The sequence below is a fragment of the Anopheles stephensi genome, chromosome 3 (assembly GCF_013141755.1).
Source record: "Anopheles stephensi strain Indian chromosome 3, UCI_ANSTEP_V1.0, whole genome shotgun sequence".
NCBI classification, from domain to species: Eukaryota; Metazoa; Arthropoda; class Insecta; order Diptera; family Culicidae; genus Anopheles; species Anopheles stephensi.
Genome location: NC_050203.1, coordinates 77246798 through 77255185, shown reverse-complemented (window position 1 = coordinate 77255185; position 8388 = coordinate 77246798). Strand labels below are relative to the sequence as shown.

Sequence of the window (8388 nt, the reverse complement as noted above, 5' to 3'; positions counted from 1 at the left end):
ATCATCATAAGATAATTAATTCGCAATATGCGCTTTCTATGTTAATTAACTAAACTCTTGAAAGCATCCAAACACTCTTAACCAGCATAAAGGCAATTCAAGAGGTAAAGTTCACCTACAGCAAGCACAAAACAAATTTTACATTAATTTTTCAATAGTTGATTGGTTTTAGTTGAATTCATGAATTCATGAATGTTTTAGATTTTGGCGTTTAACCATCTTTAATCCTATTTTAATAAAACTTCGCCAAGTTTTATTCATTTGCGAGAATACAATTTTCCTATCCACATTCCTACACCCAAGCTGTCATTCGAGCTGTCAAATGGGTTCCCGAACGCTGACAGCTAGCACGATGTCAAAGCAAACTATGGGCGTAATGCTGTACCATATTCGTCCAACATGCACATCAATCCCGCAACGGTGCTACCGACATTCCGGTCAAAATCTACACCTTGTTTACCATTCCACTGCAAGGGAAAATACTCAAAAACGTTCATTATTTTGTCGAGTTCGGACGTCGCGTACGTGTTCGCCCGTGTTTAATGTTTTGTTTTTCAATTATAAATAGTAAAGAAAGGAAATATTAAGTGATTTACCAGACGAAAGCGTAAAGGAAACGGTGTGTGAGTGAGCTAGTTTGTGGGTTTCTTTGCGGGGCAAATTTTGTTCTAAGCGTGTGTTTTTCCTGTGAATTCGTGCGCTAGTAAGGAAAGGGTGCTTCGTTGAAGAAGAAGCATTATCACACGGGGTGGTTCTAAAGGTAGCAGCGCAATGCGTACCTATAGCAATCGGTGTGTGATAAATTTTAATGAAGAAATTGTGTAAAGTGTAGAAATAAGCAGATCCGTTCCCATATTATGTCCAGTCCGGACAAAATAGCGTCCTCCGTGGTTTACCCGCAATGATACAGAGGGAAAATGAAAAAAAGTTCTCAGGCTTCTCATCTCCTACCAGTCAGTTCATCATCAGAATTTTCGAAACGTGTCCCGGATGGAAAACCAACCACTTTTCCACACGGCTATCAACAGAAACGGGACGCGCGTGTGTAGAAGAAAGAAGCCAACAGACGGAGTTTTCTTCCTATTTGCTTACTCTTCCAAAAGTGTGTGTGTTTTCTTGATGGGTTTCGACCTGATAACATTGTTCTCTAGCGCTAGATTGTGAAACTTTTAACCGTGCGTACCTATTAAATGGTTAGTTTCTTATTCTGTGAGCATTTCGGTGTGGTTGCAACCATTCTTAACCGCATTTATGCCTTCTAAATACCACGATGCAAACCTACAAAAAGAAAAGGGCAAACACATACACAAATGCGTCTGGTAGCTTAGTTACGGAATGCGAATATGTATAAAGGTGGCAAAGCATCCAAGTCGCCAGTGGGAAAACCGTAGTCTCGCTGTCTACAGAACGCGAGCGTGAATAGTGTGATTTTTAATTAAAAGTGCAACAGTTTCCGTATTTCTCGTAAAACGAGTGAAAAATGCTTTGCCAGTTCCGAAATGCGTTTAGGGGTAGTTTTGTGTAGCGATTGCTAGTGTCGATGTGTGCGTGTTACCCTTGTTTTTGAAAGAAAGAAGGATAACAAACCTCCGAAACACACCTTTTAATTATTGCGCCTCAAACAAAAAAAGGGAAAACGTTGTTCCGACCGGGAAAAAGCGTCCTTTCTGTGTGTGTGTGTGGCTTTTGTGTGGTGGTGTGAATACGGTCTTCAACTGGCGCGGACTCCGGTGGTGTAAAATGGTTCACCAGCCAGACAGACGGACAGACACAGGTAAGCGGAGCCCAGCGTGGTAAAGTGGAATTAAATGTAGGAAAGCTTACCTTATTTTCCCATTAGCCCTTTTTGTTTGGTTGTTTGTGAGTGTGTGTGTCTGTTGGGTCAGACAACCTGCTCATAGGTGTTCGCCAAGAGCCCAAAGCATGTTCTTGGGGAAATCCAACTTGAAAACTCACCGACTTCAAAGAGTACTTTGATGGTTCGCATGAATTTGTCTGTGGTTGCTATGATACAGCATTTGAGCGAAATTTCTCACGCCTAAGCGTCACGTAGTTTAAATTAAAATAATAGCAAACCGGGTGTTTTTATTTTAAAACTAAAATCTGAAATAAGGCCTGTTTTAAGAGTAGTTTACAAAACATCCATTTGATATTTAAATGACAAACTTTATTTTATTTAATATTCATGGTAAAATTGTTAACCTTGAATACGATAGGTTTAGTTTACTTTTTTCAGGGAACCTTCAGCTTCAATCTCAAAAAAGGCCTTTTAAAATATCAGATCTAATAATCTAAACACAAAAGTAATTGTTTAAAACAATGTGAGTTGCAACTTGTGAGTAGACATTTGTTGTAAGGCTTAGGACTATCCATCAAACAGTTCAAATCAAAACACATCTTCAAGAAAAGCCTTTTAAAATTCCATCCTTTATTCCTCTTTCCTGATTGTATTGCACCCTCATTGCCTGGATCAAGTTTTTGCAGCAAAATCATGAATAAGAGCAAAAAAAAAAACCCGTTGAGTTTTAAATCTGGTTGTTTTACCGGATTTAAAATCTTCTTCCCAACCGACGCATAACGCAGAACCACTGGAGGCAACATTGCGTTTTATTATGTTACGTTTGCTGGACATTCTAGACGGCGCACCTGGACGTGTGATCGCTATCGGAATGAGGCTTGCAGAAGAGAACAGGTTAATGTGGAACCAGTTATTCCAGTCTCGAACCTGGAACTAACAGCAGTGGCATGTTAACGAACGGTTCGTGAGGAAGTATTATTTAAATGTAGCTTTAGGAGAGCTCGTTTAGAATGCTCCAGACTTTTATAATGGCTCAAGAAAGGGGTGGGATGTTAGGGCTGGTGGAATTGAAAGCATTGAAGGCATATTTTGCATGTTTGCATTTTGCGACCACCACCAATACAAGCCCCCGGAAGTTTGACCCAACAAGTAGCGAGTCTTATCAGTTAGACCAACTGAGGACCTAAAGCATCATTACGGGCGCGATAATGCGGAGCGCGTGTGGTCGCGAAAGTGAAAACGCACTTCCAGCTGTAATTGTGTGGGTTTTGTTGGTTTGAACCTCCTTCCTGAGGGGACACTGAGTAGAGTGGGGGTTTGATAAGATCGGTAGTGCTGTGGTGGGTTGCTGCAGGGCACAAACCAATGGATAATCTTCCCTGGCTCCTGCAAGTCGAGTAGACATGATAAGAAACCCCTCACGCACACACACACACATCAGTGCTATGAGGAATGGCGCTGTGGCTGTTTGGTTTTAGGGTGACATTTCGACGGTGAAAGTGGTCCGAGAAATTGTCGCAGTGAGATTTTTTTTGCCGGACAAACGAGTTTGTGATAGGATTTAATTACCCAATGACAATTTTGCTTGCTCTTAATGTCTTTAAGTTTTTAAAATAATATTTTCAACTCGTTATAAAAGTAATAAATCCTTCCTGTCCTTATTGGGACTTCAATAACCTTAACTTCTTTCTGTACGTCCGGGGAAACATGACAGAAGTCATTACTCTTCGATTGGAACGCACACAAGCGGATGGGTTTTTGTATGTGACTGCGGAATTTACGCGCATTCGTCTGGGGCGATGGGACGACAACTTTCCACAGAAGGCCTTTTCTTGGGGGGGTTTCATGAGATCAAGATCGTGTATAAATTTCTTTTCCCCATACAGATACAGCTACAAGCTGAAAGCTCCCTGCAGCTGATGGGGTTTTTTTTGTAAGCGCAAAAACGAACCTTGTCCCTTGCGGACACCAAAGTTCGTCAGCATGTCCACATCAACTTCGAGTGTGTCTTGTGATCGGGTTAACGAGAAGCGCCAGCAGCGAGTGTTTATGTTCTGCCATTGGACGTGCGAGACATGCGACAGACATGTGAGACTCCGTTGGGCTGGCCATAATTAGGAGACGCTTTATTATTGCACACACTATTACACTTGCGAACGACTACGGCTGTGACAGAGGATTAAGAGTAATGGGTATTTTGTGTTATGGTGGCAAGGACATTAGAGGAGGATCAACCGCCAGCGAAGTAGAGGTGGTGGATGTGTAAGGATTATGGGAGGAATTTTTGTTGCGGTAATGTCCAAAGTTGCGGTCCGCAATATTAGTTCCAGATTAACTTTATTAAGTTATATCGCCAAGTCCATCTTCATTAAGACGAAGTTAAGTCTTGCGTGAAATGCAATCATCGTTTTTTTGCTCTCCAAAAGTACTCTCTGGTGAATATTCATCTCAAGTGCTTACACTAATTACGGTCCACGGAGTGCCGTGCGATGCTCTCGTTTATCCAATTTCAAAGGTTCCGGGAGTGTGAAAATGGGAATAAGTTATGTCAGTTTTTGGGCCAAGCACTAATAAGGATCTCCATTGCCTATTTGGTTAATATTCGTTGTAGAGAGGTGAACTGCAGTATGTAGCATAAACAATTTTTGGTTACGAAACACCCCAGACTGTGTACACAACACTCCCGTGACAAGGTAATGAGATTAGGACCAAAAATAGAAATTGGTTTACTTGGTCGTGACAGGCGGAAGAAGGGAAAGCATAAAGCCAGTCGATGGTTATTAGCAGAGGGCAAACGGTGGGGCAAATCTGTTTATGTTATTGTATGCTGGGGCTGGCGTTGATTGGTTTCTTTTCCTTATGTTAATGTCAAGTGTGTGTTTTCCATTACACTGTAAGAGAAAATAAATATTTTTCAATTTTCTTCTGAAGGAAGTTTTTATTTTAAACACGTAATTGAGCCTTAATACTACGCCCAAAGTAATTTTCAGTGTCATTTTAACAGCGTCACCAGAAATGACTTTATCAGCTCCAGTGAGTCATCCCCAACACCAGTTAAAACTAATAAAACCTTCACCCTGAGAACCACCCTCGCTGTTTTTGAGGCGCTTTAATCATCAGTGTCAATGTCGGTCAAATTTGCTGACAGAAGGTTAAACGAGGGTTGAAAATGTTACCTTCTGGAAAGGTTGTTTGGTAGAAAATGTTATAGAAATTGTCTTTTTTTCTAAGTGGGCCAACGTGACTAAGGACGGAAATAAAAAATTGCGTAACTCATCATTACTCTTCCTAATCTTTCTTGGCATGGTAGAAGTGAGCAATTTGCAATCTTAACCCAACCTTCTTTTCTACTGCAAAGTAAATAAAGATCCTCCACTGCGTCTTTGTTTCCTCTCTTTGTGTATGCTTCAATTTCTTGTCCAAGATTGCATGCTAGGCGTTTTGAACGCACGACAGCTGGAGTGAAAGGTCAACGAAACCGACGCAATCGTACTGACTTCTTGATACTAAGAACTCACACTGTGCCGGTCCATCAGCTGATAATGGTTTGTTGTGCATGAGAATGGACGAACGAATAGTGCAACGAGAGCAATGGGAAAGCAAGCACAGCTTAGGAGAGATGCTTGCGAGACAATCTAAGATGGATTCCTTCAAGCTATGATTGCTGTGCTTGAGGAGGTGATGCGTGGTGATGTGTGGATGTTTGTGTAGTTCTCTAGCCTCGTGAGTAAGGCGTCTGATAACGTTACAACGTCATTGAATATTGGCATCTTGAAGTGGTTTTGGATGAGTATTCTTTTAAGGGTTTTGCGTACAAGAAAACTTAAGTAGGGTAAGATCTAGGGTTTTTTTTTGAGATCTATAATCTTGGTAACACTTAGAGTCCTCTGATAGACAAATGATATTCAGGACCATACAATTATCTTGAATGATTTTTGTTATACTGATGATCAACTTATCCTAAATTAAAAACTACTTGAGGAGCAACATGCTGGGACTCAATTCCTGCCATAAAATATATTCCTTGCTTTGCTCTCAATGGTTTTGGCTCATAGTTTACAACCTAATGTCAGTCCCACCAAAAATGAACTGTATAGAATTAGTTGTTAACAGATTGTAATTTTTTTTAAAATTTAATGTTGAATTTACTAGCATCAGTCCCACCTAATTGAATCAGTCCCACCTAATTTTATATCATCGCAGAGAACATTGGTTACCCCGAGAGTAAAGGCTATTTGAAATATAAATTATTTTGAACACTTTCAATACATTTGACTCAAAATTATCTTCCTTGCTGATAGCCACTCTTGCTATAACAATTACCAGAAAAGTTCATTCTGCTCCTCGCAAAGCTGTCCCCATTAAATTGGTCGTCGCGAAAGCTCCACGCATTTAGCCCATCCGCACCGAACATAATCAATTTCGAATGAGGTTGTAACAAATCTTCATTACATAATTCCATTCTACTTGGCGCAAATTTGGCATCGATCCAAACCAACCTCCCCGTCCGTATTATGGTGGTGCCAGCTGTGGATGCTACTTTGAAATTATAAAAAGAAAACAAACTCATGCTGTGGTTGGCCGCGTATGCAGTACACAGTGAGTGTATGTGGTGCCATCTTGACCCTCGCTGCTCGCCCTGCTGCAAGAAAGGTTCTTACACTTGGGTCAGCTGTTCCGGCGCGGGCTCGGTGCCGGATTTGTGCCAGCAAGGTAACATAAATTGTCATTAAAACTTCATTTCGCTCACAGCGATATGTCCACGGACTTTATGACACTTCTGACGGGATTATTATGGGGTGAGTTGCAGTAGCGCACCCCTGTTTTGGACCTGCTACATTGCGCTTAATTGACATCCTTCCTGCACCGACGACGACACTGATTGGTTATTGATTGGTGTGTACAGTACGGGAATAAAGCCCGCGGCAGGAATGGAAAGTGATTACAACTCGCTATTTACTAGCGAAACTACATGAGGGTATCATATTTAATCGTTACCGATACGCCGGTGATCGCATAAAGATGAGGAAAAAGTTTTCAGCATCCCTATTCTCGTGGCCAACGAGCACCGAATTCTCGCGGGAATGTCACGGCACACTCATGCTGTCCACCCATAAAAGGGCTAAACTTTTACGCCCATAAACGGAAACCGGACATCGTGTGGTTTTCATATCCAACGAGGGAGAGAAAAAAATATACACAAAAAAAGAAGTAAAACATGTACAAATTGTAAACAAAACAAATGGTGAAGGAAAAACACAACCCAGGCCATAGTTTTATTCAGTGGTGTTGGAAGGTTGCAGCCCAAACGGGGGGGTAGGTCGTTGCTGGTGGGAGTTTTTTTTTGTTTTAGTCATTTTATTGCACTCGCCCAGTCTCACATATGCGTCACACGATGAACGTGTTGAAACAGAGTGCAAGTTATTAGGCCTTGTTATGGAGAACTCGTAATTTAGAAGTTGGTGACGCTCGTGTTGTTGCTGCTGCCAGTAAGTACTGGATGATAAGAGGGACGGCTTTTGAGCTGGTACGGTTCGTAGGGCGTAGCTAATTGCTGGCCAACACGTGCTGTTTATCGATAGATAAGTGGAGTGTAACTATCGATATGCTGCGCGCTTAGAACTAAGCTTGTTTTGTTGTAAGATTAAAACAATCGCTCCTCAAATTCACTTCAAGGAATATTTATTTCTAATTTTTATTTTACTTAACTGCTAGGCCTTTTGAAGGGAAAAGAGTTAAGAATCCCCTAAAAATTCTTCAAGAGTTACAAACTTCAATAAATAAAAAGTTTTTAAAGTAACTTAAACATGAAGAAAACCATCCAATGACGAAGCGGTGGGGCCAATTACCTCACAAGAAAGAATTATTCATCGTCATAAAGGAAACCACAACCGTTGGACGATGATGAGTAATCCTATGGAGCACTCTTTTTGAACACCTCACCGTTATGAATCCGCGAGGGCAATCGACGAACCACAAACGACGCAATAGAGAAAAGGTGCCTTTATTCCATCTTGATCTGCTTGCTGGAAGAAAGAATAAAGAGCCGTGTGCTCTGGTCTTGGTTTGATGTTTCTTTGTAAGTTTAAAGTGATGGAATTTGCAGAATTTCCTTCTTCGTTTTCTACCTCTTGTAAAAAGGCTTGAGCTGTCATTTTTTTGTTGGCCTTCCTTCACTTGATATACCCGTATTTAAATAGTAAGGTCTTACGTAAAACGGAAAGGATTCGCGCGTTGGGATTTGAACCTGAACTCTCTTCATGTTGGCCAAAATCATCTCTGTCAATATACCAACGAGCCACCGTAGGCTATCGATGGTTAAAACTGACAGTAAACAACCGATAACGCTCGTCCATGGGAGTACTATCCCTTCATTACTGTGATTTCTATCTTGCTAATTAATCAAAGTTTTAAAATGAATAATAAAATAAATATTTCATGGCTAGACATTTTTATCAATAAAACAGTATGTGCCTTATCATCACTACATCACATCAATTATCGGTCAAGCCGCATGGAAGGGTCAAGTGGAAAGATAGCAAACTAGGAAAAACACTTTCCGACAAAGTGTTACGGAGCGAGATAAGAAT

At 40.9% G+C, this 8388-nt stretch overlaps 1 protein-coding gene across 6 annotated transcripts in view; it reads left to right on the top strand.

Annotated features, from left to right (window-relative positions):
- The first annotated feature begins 456 nt into the window (after nucleotides 1-456).
- Nucleotides 457-8388, top strand: part of LOC118510883 (mitogen-activated protein kinase-binding protein 1) — a 98238-nt gene continuing 90306 nt past the window's right edge. For 2 of the 6 annotated variants that reach the window (XM_036053253.1, XM_036053254.1), the window contains exon 1: nucleotides 457-619. The gene's annotated coding sequence lies outside the window, so the exon portion shown is untranslated. Of the gene's footprint in view, nucleotides 624-8388 lie in introns of all 6 variants that reach the window. The other 4 variants (XM_036053252.1, XM_036053255.1, XM_036053260.1 and 1 more) reach the window with 3 other exon arrangements.